At 42.9% G+C, this 15,596-nt stretch overlaps 1 long non-coding RNA gene across 1 annotated transcript; it reads right to left on the bottom strand.

Annotated features, from left to right (window-relative positions):
* Window positions 1-3,878: 3,878 nt before the first annotated feature.
* On the bottom strand, window positions 3,879-12,663 carry LOC136651397 (uncharacterized). Its single transcript, XR_010794515.1, has 3 exons — window positions 12,526-12,663; window positions 5,636-5,750; window positions 3,879-4,657 (listed from the first exon to the last, which is right to left on the bottom strand). It is a non-coding gene; the product is annotated as an uncharacterized lncRNA (long non-coding RNA).
* Window positions 12,664-15,596: the final 2,933 nt, after the last annotated feature.

The following is a 15,596-nucleotide window of genomic DNA, read 5'->3' as shown; positions in this document are numbered from 1 at the left end:
ATCTGTTATTGTTGATGAGTGACTACAGGATTGATTGTTGATGTGATGTATAGATAATTGAAAGAGAAAGTGAAAGTGATTTGTTTGATAACAGATATTTGAGCTTTACGGGAAGCAAGAATGAAGATGGCGGGCAAAACAGTGAAAGTCCGAGGCTCGCCAGCATTGGAGACGGGACTTGGAAAATTAGTACAAGAGGAACCAAAAGGGAAAGACTGGAAACAGACTGTGCAAGACAACATAGAAAAACTGTTGGCAATGGTGCAGCAACTAACAAACCAATCTGTACAAACTCAAGCTAGTGTGGATGCTTTAACTAAACGACTAGATTAACTTAGTGGACTACTGATGGAGGTGAAAAATAAACAAAAGATTGAGAGATTGTGAAAAAAGATAAGAAAAGATCAAATTAAAATATCGGAGATAGAAGAAAATCAGCATGATGCAGAGACAACATTAATGGAAATTCAGATGGATAGTACAGCTCGAGTGGTGAGGATTCAAAATATACCAGAGGAGAAAGGAGAAGATACATCGCGACGGATTGTCAGATTAATATCAGAATGGATCGATACATTGATGGAGGAGATATCTAAAGAATTGGACTCAGTGAGAAGAGTGAGCACTTAATATCTGAGAAAACACGAATTACCAAGAGAAATCCATGTGAAATTCATCAGAACCTTTTACAGAGATAAAGTACGGAAGGCCTCACAGGAAAAGGAATGGTCAGTGGATGATAATGAAGTCAACATTTTGAGGCATGCTCCATGGAGAGTGAGGAAGAAGAGAAAAGATTATGAAAAACCTGACAAATTTTTTAAGAGAAAAGCAAATACCATACAGATGGCTTTCTCCGGAAGGTATGTCTTTTCAATATCAGACACAGAGATATAATATAAATTCAACAATGAAAGCAGAAAACTTCTTGAGTACTGTGATGAAAGACGAGATAAGAAAGGAAGAAAAGGAGGTAGAGAAATCAAGAAGAAAAGAATTACAATATAGACTAGAAATGGAGTTGGGTGAAAAGAAATCAGATGACTTAGAAACAACAATGAATCAGAAGGGAAGAGCCTAGAGGAGCGAGTAAAGAGGCGCTCACCAATAGCAACAAGAAAAATATAAAAAGAGAGGAAGACTAGTAAAAAGAAATGTGATGACTAATGAATAGGGCATTGTTGGTGAATAAAGAATTAGGAGAAGTTTTTGTGGCTTCAGATAAAAAAAAAGAGGTGTTGCCATTTATGTTAAAGAAAGATTGAGATCAAAATTTATATGCATTATAAGATGGATTATTGGACTTTGAGATGCAAGAAGAAACAGTAAAACAATGCATGATAAAAGGGGAGCAAAATATAGGCCATAATATCACAATAGATCAATGGAAACAGATCTGGAAGCATAATAAAAAACTTACTAGAGCAACATATTTTATATTATTTTAGATATTATAAAGAAAACGATGTATACCTAGTTATTATGATTTTAACTGTAGCGAGGATTTCATATGCTAGATATTGGAAGGATTCTAAAATACCAATGACAAATGAATTAATAGAGAAAATAATGAATGTGGCGGAAATGGACAGACTTTCAGAAATTTTGGATCAACAACAAAAACTGACACAAACTGAGCAATGGAAGAAACCCTTCTATGCTTGGTTGAAAATGAAGTTTTAGAAACATACGACAGGGCATTTAGATGATTGTATTACATATATATTATATTTGATAAGATATGATACACGAATGAAAAATGATATTAAGAGGTAAATTTAGAAGAGGAATTGATTAAGATATGTAATGATTTATTAGTTTTAGTGATATATGATAATGATATATGATTTCCTGCACCCTTTGTGGTTTTTATGTAGTGAAGTGTATATGTTTTTTGTGTTATGTGTTATGTGCTATTGTTTATAGTTGTTTTTGGAAAATTTAAAAAAAATTTTTTTTTAAAGAGATGAGATGGAGGAACACCTGAGCTCTTCAGCTTGCTTCACTCTTGAGAAGAGAGCCCTCTAGGGGCTTGTGTGAAGGTGGCAATGGACCAGCAGCACACAATCATGAGACCAGAATTGTGCTTTTCATACAATGTGCAGTGCAGCTTTCTAAAGATTAAGGAGTGGAGTTTTTAGGCAGGGTGGAAATGAAAACAGAGCATTCCAACTGAGAGCAAGATCATGGGTTATGCAGGGCAATGGGACATGCAACGGTACCTGGGAAGTGCATGCTAATTGTTCCTGTCTATGGAGTTTGCATCTTTGTGCCAACCTTATGGTCACCAGATGCCAGTAGGGAGATACACCTGTTTTTCAGAACAAGGATCACAGCACAACTACGATTACATATCACTGAACGTGATCCAAACTGGCTCCTTGGTAGAAAAAAATTGTCCTGTTATTACCCAGGTATACTTCAGCCACAGCATGCAAAATGGTAGGCAGCGTACTGTGTGGGGCATCAGTGTACAGACCTACATGTGCTGTAGAAGCCAGCTGCATCTGTTATCGCACTACCCAAAGACTGTGCTTCTGGAAGAGAAGGCTATAACCTAAAAAATGGCAATTAATGTGATATTAGCAAGGCATCCTTACAACCATTCCTGGAAACAGGTTCTAGAAAATAGGGTTTGTCTCTGGTTGATAGCAATGGCTGGATCATACATGATTTAAAAGGGGCGCATGGACTCCAAGACCTGATTGCATCACTGAGAGAAGAGAGTTTGCTTGAAAGGGTGTTCTAGCAAGGTTGTGTCCCCCCCTTTCTTCCAAGGGGTGTGGAGGGGAAATTTATTGAGAGGGACAGCCACTTTGTCTTGGGAGATGTTCCTCCACACAAAATGGGTTGAAATTAGGCACTAGAGAAATAAGAGGCAGTAGGGGGCAGATTCCATGTAGAACAACACATAAGGTAGAGGAGCAGCTTCCTTCCTGTCTTCTTCAACAACCCAAGCACCAACCTTGTAGATGCCAGTTGTGGGGGGTAGCAACTGGGTGATACAGGGAAAGGGAGTCAACATGTGGGGCCAAGTCAGACATAGGTTGTGTGTGTCCCTTTATAAGATTAACAGTACTAATTAATTAATAAATGACCTTGTGTACTTAAACAATCCTATGATAAGGATCTAATGTAGCAGGCTTATGGGTGCCTACTCAGAAGCAAATACCAGTGTGTTTGATTAGACTGGCTGCCGGGGCAGTGTGTGCAGGATCACAGCCCTAGAGAACTTTAGGATGACCATCAGAGGAGGCAGCTTTGCAGATTTCTGAATGGAAACGGAGGATAGTTCAGTTCAGTAGACCTTTATTGGCATAAAATACAGAGAAAGAACAAAACAAAACAAAAATATACAAAGACACCACAACATAGACATCAGTCTTTTCCTCACATACTGCCCAGAGTTCCAGAGCTCTGCCTGGCAATTACCCCAGATAAAAAGGCAGCGACCCTATCAAGGGTCTCAGAGTCAGATGTGGAAAGGAGAGACTGAAGCATGATTGAGTCCTCCCAGCCCTGCATCCTAGTTAGCAAAGGGCCTAGATATTTCTTGCGTGAGACGTCATGAAGTGGGCAGTAGAAAAGGGTATGTGTTATGGTCTCAATACAATCCCTACCACACTTGCATTTCCTCTCTGAGTAGGGAATACCACTGAACCTGCCCGATAACACGGCTGATGGAAGAGCATTACATCTTGCAAGTGTGAATGCTCTCCGAGCCTGTGGGCACTCCAGGTGATAAAAGAAGGAGGCCAGTTTCCCGAAACTGATTGGAACATGGAGATAGAGTGGAGAGCATGTGGTTCTGGCGGCACTAAACAGCTCTTGTTGTTCGATGTCAAGAGTTCTTTCTTTGACGATTCTGTAAGCAGCATCACACCCAATCATGCCTAGCTCTGCAGTGTCCAGCCCTATTGACTTGAGCTTGGTTAGAAGATCAGTGATCTCTAATGGCAGGACTGAATCCGACAATAATTGGAGCATTAGACCAGAGGAGGTAGGGTTAAATAAAGTCCTAAACCAAAATTTCAGTAATCTAAGCCAAGCAGTCGTCTTTAGCCGAATTAACCCCACCTCAAGACACAGAACCGAGTAGGGAACGCACCTGGGTAAACCCAAAATCTTCCGCAGAAAGGAGGCTTGAATGCGTTCTAATGGTTGGGTAATAGCCTTATACCAGAACGGAGGATATAAATACATACAATTAACTGATTCCTGTGCTTTTAGCAAATGTGAAGGAGAAGGATTTAGGGCATGGGCGGCTTGTTATACAGGATTGTGGGAAGCTGCACCAGCCCAAATTCTCTCTGTGAAAAACGTTTTGCTGGGGCAAGAGAAGTCCTGCTGTCCTCCTTTGCATCTAGTTTCCCAAAAGGTGTATGAACCCTAAAGAATGGCAGAGACACACTAGAAATACATACAGATGAAGACATTTATTAACGTGACATTAAGCTGGAGTGATGAAAAAGAATCAGCAGGGAGGAATTCCCAGAAGGCAGCTCTTCGGGGATGGCATTTTGAAGAGGTGGATGGGAGCTTTGCCAGATAACTTGCAGACAGAGTGATATCAGAGACATACTTGGGGACTACAGACTCCTCTAGAGCTCATGCTTGCAGATGTTCTTGCAGGGGGCATCATTCCATTCTTTGAAATCTAAAATGATTTCAGGACAAAAGTTCCTATCTTGATGCCTTTTGGAACCATTTGTTTTTGCCACACACAGCCAGACAATAAGATGTTTTGCTTGCATTTAGTCAAAAGATTTGCTTCTAGATCTCAAGCTGCTGATGTTGTGATAGAAAAATTTCTAAGACTGAGCAGGAAAGGCACTAGCAGAAAAAGTAGTACTGATTAATTTTTCTTTTGGCTCTTCAGGTACCTACTTCAAAAGGTTTCCCTTTCCCATTTCATTTTCCCACTTCCCAGCCCAACTTCCATTCTGGGACAACACTCTCATCATGAACACTGCAGGAAAAGGGAGACATGCATACAGTGCAGCTTGGCCACATATAAATTATATGTCACTTATAAGTTATATAAATTTATAAGTTATATAAATTATGATGACCACATTTGACTGAATTATGCAGCTTAGCTGTGGCCCTCTGGTTTATTGTTTATCACAGACGTAGTCTCTAGAGCAGTGGTTCTCACACACTTAGCACCGGAACCCACTTTTTAGAATAAGCATCTGCCAGGACCCACCGGAAGTAATTTCATGACCAGAAGTGACATCATAAAGCAAGAACAGTTTTAACTATCCAAGGCTACAATCCTACCCACACTTACCCAGGAGTAAGTCCCATTGACTACCATTGTTAAAAGACTAGCAGCGTGTTAAAAGTACAGGTCTGTAACATTTCCCCAGATGCAGTCACATATCAAGGTAGCATCAAGACTAATCTATGAAAAATAAAATATTGAAATGAATGGTGACCCACCTGAACTTGGCTCATGACCTACCTAGTCCCAACCCACAGTTTGAGAAACACTGCTCTAGAGGTTAACAAGTAGTCAAATTCCAGGCTGGTAAGGTAGAGTCGCTCAAAGCTGGAGATTAGGCAGGTCAATTCCTGCATCTTTAAGAAGATTTCAGCGTCCTCTCCCAGCCCCTGAGAGTGGTCTGCTTACCTGTGGAATAGCGCAGCTCCACACAGTACTCAGACTTGCCGTAGTTGTCTGGCTGGTTTCTCATCCAGGCCTTGTAGCTGTAGGTGGATTCATCAGCCCACCTCCATTGCCCTTTCTGTAGAAATGAAGCAAAGCAGATCATGCTATGAAGGAAAAGAAGGACCCAGAAAGTGAGAGAGACCTCAGGTGTAGTGCCAGTACAAAGGTAGAGGAGGACTTCAACTGCAAAATGGAGAAAAGTGGCATGTGCTTAAAGCTGGAATCACAGTAAGCTGGACAGCACCTCTCAGGGCCATCACCAGGAATGGAACACATGAGATGCAAACCTGATGGACATCATGGAGTCCTATCCAGACATTACTGAGGTCTTTCTGGTAACTGGAGATGTGTTCAGACACCAAGAGAGTCTCCGCCATTGTGAGGACAGAGGCAAGATGGGCCCCACGGCAGACCACTCTCAGGGGTTGGGGGACAACTCTGATATCTTCTTAAGCATGCAGGAGTTTCTGTGCCTCAGTTCCAGCTTTTTTTTTTTTTAATTTTCCAAAAACAAAAATATATAACACATAACACAAAAAACACAAAAAATTTCACTACACAAAAAAGGGGGTACAGGAAATCATATACCATTATCATATATCCCTAAAACTAATAAATCATTACATATCTTAATCAGTTTCCTCTTCTAAATTTACTTCTTAATATCATTTTTCATTCATCATTCATCTATTATATCATATCATAGTATATACGTAATACAATCATCTAAATGCCCTATCATATATTTCTAAAACTTCATTTTTAACCAAGCATAAAATAATTTCCATTGCTCAATTTGTGTCGGTTTTCGTTGTTGATCCAAATTTTCTGAAAACCTATCCATTTCCACCACATTCATTATTGTCTCTATTAATTCATCTTTCAATGGTATTTTAAAATCCTTCCAATATCTAACATATAAAATCCTCACTACAATTAAAATCATAATAACTAAATACACATCTTTTTCTTTATCTATGACATCTAAAATAGTTTTAAACAAAATAATTCAGGTTTTTAAACTGTGTTGCTCTAATAAGTTTTATATTATGCTTCCAGATCTATTCCCATTGATCTATTATGATATTATGGCCTATATTTTGTGCCCATTTTATCATACATTGTTTTACTATTTCTTCTTACTTCTCAAAATCCAGTTAAAACATATACATTTTTAAGTATATTTTTCTTTTGTTTCTAATAATAGTCTATCAAATGGAGTCTGTTCCATAAAGAAATCTTCTTATTTGTCTCCCCCAAATCTTGAATCTAATTATAGGTGCATCCACCAGCCCATTTCCACACCTTGCCTTGACAATTCTTCTTTTTTCTCTTCTTCCTCACTCTCCATGGAACATGTCTCAGAATCCTAGCTTTATTCTCATCCACTGTCCATTTCTTTTCCTGTGGAGCCTTCAGTAATTTGTAAAAGGTTCTGATGGATTTCACATGAATTTCTCTTGATAATTTGTGTTTTCTCAAATAAAAAGTGTTCACTCTTCTCACTGAATCCAATTCTTTAGGTATCTTCTCCATCAGTATATCAATCCATTCTGATATTAATCTGACAATCTGTCGTGACATATCTTCTCCTTTCTCTTCTGGTATATTTTGTATCCTCACCACTCGAGCTGCACTATCCATCTGAGTTTCTGTTAACGTTGTCTCTGCGTCATGCTGATTTTCTTCTATCTCTGATATATTAGCTTGGTCTTTTCTTATCTTTTTTCCCAATCTCTCAATCTCTTGTTTGTCTTCTTCTGATGTAATTTTCACATCTATCAGGTGTCCACTAAGTTCATCTAATTGTTTAGTTAAAGCATCACGCTGTGTTGGGTCTGTGCAGATTGATTTATTTGTTGCAGACGCGTGTGGCCTCTGGGAACCAAGTGCCTGGGGAACTAAGTGCCAGGTAAGGCACAAGAGTTTAGCATCTGGGCGAGTTCAGCAGCAGGGCGAGGAGGCCAGGGCCCCAGACACTGCCCTTCCTCTTCCCTTGAGAAGAGGGCTGCTATCCAGTGTACGGTTTTTAAAAGGACCCCTAAATAAAACAACAACAACAACAACAAAAAAGCTATGCAGTCAGACAGCCAGCAGCAGGGTGGGGGCTATCCAGTGTTCTGCATCGAGTGCCACATGTATGATTATATGCCTCTGGGGCATAAGTCATGGGTGTGTCCTCGATGCAAGGAGCTCCAGGCTCTCAGGGAACACGTCCGCTCCCTTGAAGCCTTGGTGGCCGACCTGGAGAAGCGCAGGCAGCCAGAGGAGGACCGTGGGGAGACTTCTGGGGACGATCAGGCTTCGTCCCAACCTCAGGCGTGCAGCTCCTCGGCTGCCCGGGTGGGAAGTCTCGGGACTGGAGGACGTCATCCTGGAGAGGAGGGAAACAATCCCCTAGGGGGGATCCCTTCTCCAGGGGATGGGCCCGTATCCGAGCGCACTCGGGATACTCCTCGGCGGGAGGGGGGTCGTGGGCTTCTTGTAGTGGGGGATTCGATTATTAGAAACATAGAGAGGGGGGTTTGCGACGGATGTGAGGACCGCATGGTGACTTGCCTGCCTGGTGCGAAGGTTGCGGACATCACTTCTCGTCTAGACAGGCTGGTAGACAGTGCTGGGGGAGAGGTAGCGGCTGTGGTGCATGTCGGCACCAACGACGTGGGCAAGTGTAGCTGGGAGGTCCTGGAGGCCAAATTTAGGCTTTTAGGCAGGAAGCTGAAAGCCAGGACCTCAAAGGTAGCGTTCTCTGAAGTGCTACCTGTTCCACGCGCAGGGCCAGCTAGGCAGGCGGAGATCAGGGGTCTCAATGCGTGGATGAGACGGTGGTGTAGGGAGGAGGGGTTTAGATTCGTTAGGCACTGGGGAACGTTTTGGGACAAGCGGGGCCTGTACAAGAGGGACGGGCTCCATTTGAACCAGAATGGAACCAGACTGCTGGCGCATAACATTAAAAAGGTGGCAGAGCAGCTTTTAAACTGATCCCTGGGGGAAGGCCGACAGGAGCCGAGGGGCATCCGGTTCGGGATGGGGAGGTTAGAGAACAACAAGACAAAGGTAGGGTAGGAGAAGAAATTGGGAAAGGTAGGGTGATGGGATGTGATAGACGGTTTGGCACAATGAGAGGATGCGGGGACAAAGGAGCGAATAAGCAGCCCATCCTGGGGCATTCCGTGTATAAATGCTTTTATGCGAATGCCCGAAGTCTACGAGCAAAGGTGGGAGAACTGGAATGTCTGGTGACAAGGGAAAATATTGACATAGTGGGCATAACGGAAACCTGGTGGAATGCGGAGAATCAGTGGGATACCGCAATCCCGGGCTATAAACTCTACAGGAGGGACAGGCAGGGGCGTGTTGGAGGTGGGGTGGCCCTTTATGTTAAGGAAGGGATAGAATCCAGCAAAGTAGAGATTGAAGGTGGGTCCGACTCCACCGTAGAATCTCTGTGGGTTAAATTACCAGGCTTGTGCAGCGATGTAATACTGGGGGCGTGCTATCGTCCTCCAGACCAGAAATCTGATGGGGACCTTGAAATGAGGAAACAGATCAGGGAGGTGACAAGGAAGGACAGGGTTGTAATCATGGGGGACTTCAATTATCCTCATATTGACTGGGTCAATTTGTGTTCTGGTCACGATAAGGAAACCGGATTTCTTGACGTGCTAAATGACTGTGGCTTGGATCAGCTAGTCACGGAGCCCACCAGAGGACAGGTGACTCTGGATTTAATTTTGTGCGGTACGCAGGACCTGGTTAGAGATGTAAACGTTACTGAGCCATTGGGGAACAGTGATCATGCTGCGATCCGTTTTGACGTGCACGTTGGGGGAAGAATACCAGGCAAATCTCTCACAAAAACCCTTGACTTCCGACGGGCGGACTTCCCTCAAATGAGGAGGCTGGTTAGAAGGAGGTTGAAAGGGAGGGTAAAAAGAGTCCAGTCTCTCCAGAGTGCATGGAGGCTGCTTAAAACAACAGTAATAGAGGCCCAGCAGAGGTGTATACCGCAAAGAAAGAAGGGTTCCACTAAATCCAGGAGGGTGCCCGCATGGCTAACCAGCCAAGTTAGAGAGGCTGTGAAGGGCAAGGAAGCTTCCTTCCGTAAATGGAAGTCTTGCCCTAATGAAGAGAATAAAAAGGAACATAAACTGTGGCAAAAGAAATGTAAGAAGGTGATAGGGGAGGCCAAGCGAGACTATGAGGAACGCATGGCCAGCAACATTAAGGGGAATAATAAAAGCTTCTTCAAATATGTTAGAAGCAGGAAACCCGCCAGAGAAGCGGTTGGCCCTCTGGATGGTGAGGGAGGGAAAGGGGAGATAAAAGGAGACTTAGAGATGGCAGAGAAATTAAATGAGTTCTTTGCATCTGTCTTCACGGCAGAAGACCTCGGGCAGATACTGCTGCCCGAACGGCCCCTCCTGACCGAGGAGTTAAGTCAGATAGAGGTTAAAAGAGAAGATGTTTCAGACCTCATTGATAAATTAAAGATCAATAAGTCACCGGGCCCTGATGGCATACACCCAAGGGTTATTAAGGAATTGAAGAATGAAGTTGCAGATCTCTTGACTAAGGTATGCAACTTGTCCCTCAAAACGGCCATGGTGCCAGAAGATTGGAGGATAGCAAATGTCACGCCTATTTTTAAAAAGGGAAAGAGGGGGGACCCGGGAAACTATAGGCCGGTCAGCCTAACATCCATACCGGGTAAGATGGTGGAATGCCTCATCAAAGATAGGATCTCAAAACACATAGATGAACAGGCCTTGCTGAGGGAGAGTCAGCATGGCTTCTGTAAGGGTAAGTCTTGCCTCACAAACCTTATAGAATTCTTTGAAAAAGTCAACAGGCATGTGGATGCGGGAGAACCCGTGGACATTATATATCTGGACTTTCAGAAGGCGTTTGACACGGTCCCTCACCAAAGGCTACTGAAAAAACTCCACAGTCAGGGAATTAGAGGACAGGTCCTCTCCTGGATTGAGAACTGGTTGGAGGCCAGGAAGCAGAGAGTGGGTGTCAATGGGCAATTTTCACAATGGAGAGAGGTGAAAAGCGGTGTGCCCCAAGGATCTGTCCTGGGACCGGTGCTTTTCAACCTCTTCATAAATGACCTGGAGACAGGGTTGAGCAGTGAAGTGGCTAAGTTTGCAGACGACACCAAACTTTTCCGAGTGGTAAAGACCAGAAGTGATTGTGAGGAGCTCCAGAAGGATCTCTCCAGACTGGCAGAATGGGCAGCAAAATGGCAGATGCGCTTCAATGTCAGTAAGTGTAAAGTCATGCACATTGGGGCAAAAAAATCAAAACTTTAGATATAGGCTGATGGGTTCTGAGCTGTCTGTGACAGATCAGGAGAGAGATCTTGGGGTGGTGGTGGACAGGTCGATGAAAGTGTCGACCCAATGTGCGGCGGCAGTGAAGAAGGCCAATTCTATGCTTGGGATCATTAGGAAGGGTATTGAGAACAAAACGGTTAGTATTATAATGCCGTTGTACAAATCGATGGTAAGGCCACACCTGGAGTATTGTGTCCAGTTCTGGTCGCCGCATCTCAAAAAAGACATAGTGGAAATGGAAAAGGTGCAAAAGAGAGCGACTAAGATGATTACGGGGCTGGGGCACCTTCCTTATGAGGAAAGGCTACGGCGTTTGGGCCTCTTCAGCCTAGAAAAGAGACGCTTGAGGGGGGACATGATTGAGACATACAAAATTATGCAGGGGATGGACAGAGTGGATAGGGAGATGCTCTTTACACTCTCACATAATACCAGAACCAGGGGACATCCACTAAAATTGAGTGTTGGGCGGATTAGGACAGACAAAAGAAAATATTTCTTTACTCAGCGTGTGGTCGGTCTGTGGAACTCCTTGCCACAGGATGTGGTGCTGGCGTCTAGCCTAGACGCCTTTAAAAGGGGATTGGACAAGTTTCTGGAGGAAAAATCCATTATGGGGTACAAGCCATGATGTGTATGCGCAACCTCCTGATTTTAGGAATGGGTTAAGTCAGAATGCCAGATGTAGGGGAGAGCACCAGGATGAGGTCTCTTGTTATCTGGTGTGCTCCCTGGGGCATTTGGTGGGCCGCTGTGAGATACAGGAAGCTGGACTAGATGGGCCTATGGCCTGATCCAGTGGGGCTGTTCTTATGTTCTTATGTTCTTATTACCAACAGTTTTTCCGTGTTGTCTTGCATAGTCTGTTTCCAGTCTTTCCCTTCCGCTTCCTCTTGTACTAATTTTTCAAATCCCATCTCCGGCGCTGGCAAACTTCAGACTTTCTTACCTGCCATCTTCGTTCTTCTTTCCTTTGAAACTCAAATATCTTTTGTTTCCAATGCTCTTTAAGACAACTAGATGTACTCAGCGTATTATCTTCCCTGCTCCACTTATAGACACAAATCCAGTTCTTGCAATGTCTTTTTTAATCCACTAGATGTCTCTAGATGTCACTGATGCAGTGTTCTTGTTTTTGTTCTCTTATTTATATTTTTAGTCTTGGCAACCAAATTCCTCTGTTCGCAAGAATCTCAAAACATCCAATCGCTCTTTCCGGCAATCCCAAACAATAGTATCAAACCAAAGCAATAAACACTCCAATGCACAAACTTAATCCAAGGACAATTAAATTGTAATCCACCGAAATTCAAAGTTATAAAGTTGTAATTATACTTTCATATATCCATAACAAGCTTGGCAAATCTCTTCTACAATTTCTCCTCTCACTGATAAACAGTTGAGGGGGGAAGCCTCCCCCCTCCTCTTCTTCTCACGGCAAAAAAGAACCAGATCAGGCAATCAGTTACTCAGTCCACGCCAAGCATACACAAACGGAATAACACTTACTTAAGTCTTTCAACGTCTTTCCCTGCTGGGGCCTTCAGCTTCACCATCTGGCAGCAATGGTAAAGAATTCATGCTGAATTAAGCTCAGTTTCCAGCTTTGAGGGCCTCTACCTGCCCACTTGGTTTACTTGCTGACCTCTGGGACATGTCAATGATATCCTATGAGCCAGAGGGCCACAGCTAATCTGCATAGTTTAGTCAAATATCATCATGATAATTTCTACATCATGCTTCTGTTTGTGGCAGTGGCCTAGCTATATGATAAAGTATGTACCCTCTTTCCTGCAGTGTTCATGATGAGACAGAGTTGTCCCAGAATGGAACCTGGACTGGGCAGTGGGAAAATGAAATGAGAATGGGAAACTTCTTAAAGTAGGTGTCATAGGAGCAAAAAATGAGAATTAATTGCTACTGTTTTTCTACCGGTACCCTGCCTATTCAATATTAGAATTGTTTCAATAACAACATTAGCAACTTGAGGACTAGAAGCAAATCTTTTGAATGAATGAAACCTGCACATTTTATTGGCTCACTCCAGACAAAAACAAATGGCTCCAAAAAGAGAGAAAAAGATAAGGAACAGCCTGTATTATCCTGTATTTTGCATTTTAGATTTTAAAGAATGGAATAATTTGTCCTGTAAGAAACGAAACGCCTACATCTACAAGCATGATTCTAGAAGAGCTCGTAGCCCCAACTGGAATGTGCCTACTGGAATGTGAATGGATCTGTCACTGAGGGATTGCCTGACTCAATAGGTGTCCCTCCTGTATTGCGATATCAGCAGTTCATCTGGAAAAGCAAACATCCATCTCCCATCCACCTCTTCAGAATGCCATCCCTGAAGAGCTGCCTTCTGGGAGTCTCTCTCTTTCTGATCCATTTTCCTCGCTTCAGCTTAATGTTATGTTAATAAATGTCTTTTTCTGTATATATTTCTGGTGTGCTTCTGCCTTCTTCAGGGTTCTCATTCTATCAATATTCCTTTTGGGAAACAAGGTGCAAAGGAGGACAGGAGAGCTCCTCTTGCACCAGGAATTTAGGCTGGTGCAGCTTCTCACAATCCAGCACCATGAGCTCTTGGTGGCACTGAAAAAGACACATCTCTAAAACCCTGGGCAGCCACTGCCAGTCAGCTTAGAAAATACTGAAGTTGATGTCTTGTTCTCTGGCCAGGCCTCCACCATCTCCCCCCCCCCCTTGCCCCACAACATTGAGTTGCTTCCTGACAATCTCCAAGAGATGGAACCAACACCAAATGGCTGTGGATGCCAATTATGATACATTCGCAATGCTTCTCGGCTGCACTGCAAATCTCGTAGATTGCAAATGCAAAGCTAAACTACTAACAGTGTTACGGCAACATTCAGGGTTGAACTTTCCAATCAATGAACTGTTGAATATGAATCTTTGTGCCGGCCCAGCCGACGTCCTGCATGGCCCAGTCAACTTCAGAGGAAGCGCAAATGTGTTTTAAGGCATGTTTGCAACCCTCCCAGGCCGGCGCAAGGGACTTCCACTGGCTGAGCGCACAGTTTGGATTGCGCTCTGAATTCTGCTGCAAAACAACAGTTGTCCATGTGGATGATCATGAAATAAAATTGGAAATGTCCGTTCCAAAATTTGCCTAAAAGCCAAAAGAGAGACAAACAGGGATGTTTGGAATTTATGCTATTTGTGTAATGAACAATAAAGCTAGTAGGCCCCATTCAGCCTCTTTGCAGCAAATGTGTCTACATGGTTGGGAATGAGGTGGGTGGGGAAGGCAGGGCAGAATTTTGTGCTATCACAAAAAGAGGGCAAAATTTAAAGCCTAATTTAACATGTAGTTTGAGTCATAAAGCCACAGATTAAAACACATTATAGGATCTAGTCCCAACTGTGGAAAGCATCTTCATGGGTTGTAAAGAATTTGTATCCTCTCATCTGTTGGTTGGCTGCTGGCTTAACTTCCAGCTCCTGCTTGAATTTTTAAAGGCATGCTAACATGCTCTTGCTGTTCATCATTACCACAATTTCTTATATAGGTTTCTCCTCCAAGTTTTTTATTCTAGTATATTTGAGTGTGGGAAGCCAGGCATTACTTATACAAAGAGTCTCTTCTTTTTTGCTCATATAGTTTTTCTGTTCTTGAATTCCAAAGACCTTTCTATAGACTCTAGTGTGGTCTTGTCAAAAGAACCTGAGTCTGATTGAAATTTATTTGGTGGCCAGTTCTCACAACATGCTCTGTCACTGCTGAGTTTTCTCTGTGCTCTAGGTGGCAGTGGTGATTGTGTTCCTTTACTCTTGTAAGCATGCTTCTATTTGTGGTCCTATTTGTGGTCCCTATGTAGACTCGCCCACACGCACAAGGAATATGATAGACACCAGCCGTGGAAAGTGGTGGTCTTTTATGCTTCATGGACCACAACACCTGAGATATCTTTGGGGTCTGAGGTTGACTTTCTCCAAAATCCTCCCAATCTTATCCATGATGTTCAGGATATAAGGCAAAAATACTTAGGTTCTGGTGTCATCTTTTTGAAAATTTGCTTGATTTGCTTGACTGTGAAAATCTGGGTGTGTGTGCATATTTTCCAAAACAAGTAATGAGCAATTTTGGAAACAGCCACTAAAGGGAGCTATTGGCCTGCTCAGCTGTTATATCCTTAATACGCTTTGACTGAAGACATTTTTTTCAGTGTGCTTGAGACAGCTTAGTCTGCAGTGTGTCTGTTCACTTAAAGGTTATCTGTGTGATTGGCAGGTTTCTGCAAGCTTTTCAAGACTGCTTTTACTGGCTTAGCTAATGCTAAGGAAGAGAAGTGTCTGGAGGCATCAGAGCAATTCAGGTGATTCAGAGAGGTTAGAAGAGAGGGGTCACCCTGTGTGCACACTGATAGACTGATCCATTTACACAGAAGTAATGAATTGCAATGTATTTTCTTTTTCTCTTACTTCTGTTCTTTCAGTGTATAAATACAAAGGGATTGCTGTCCTTACTCCCACCTCTTGTGTGGTGACTTCAGCATAACTCATGAAAGAACCAGCAAGTGTGCATGTAGCTACATTCTTTTATCGCTGGATTA

The sequence above is a fragment of the Tiliqua scincoides genome, chromosome 5, assembly GCF_035046505.1.
Source record: "Tiliqua scincoides isolate rTilSci1 chromosome 5, rTilSci1.hap2, whole genome shotgun sequence".
In the NCBI taxonomy this organism is placed as follows: Eukaryota; Metazoa; Chordata; class Lepidosauria; order Squamata; family Scincidae; genus Tiliqua; species Tiliqua scincoides.
The sequence above is the reverse complement of the archived record's forward strand: the minus strand, read 5'-3'. Positions and strand labels throughout refer to the sequence as shown.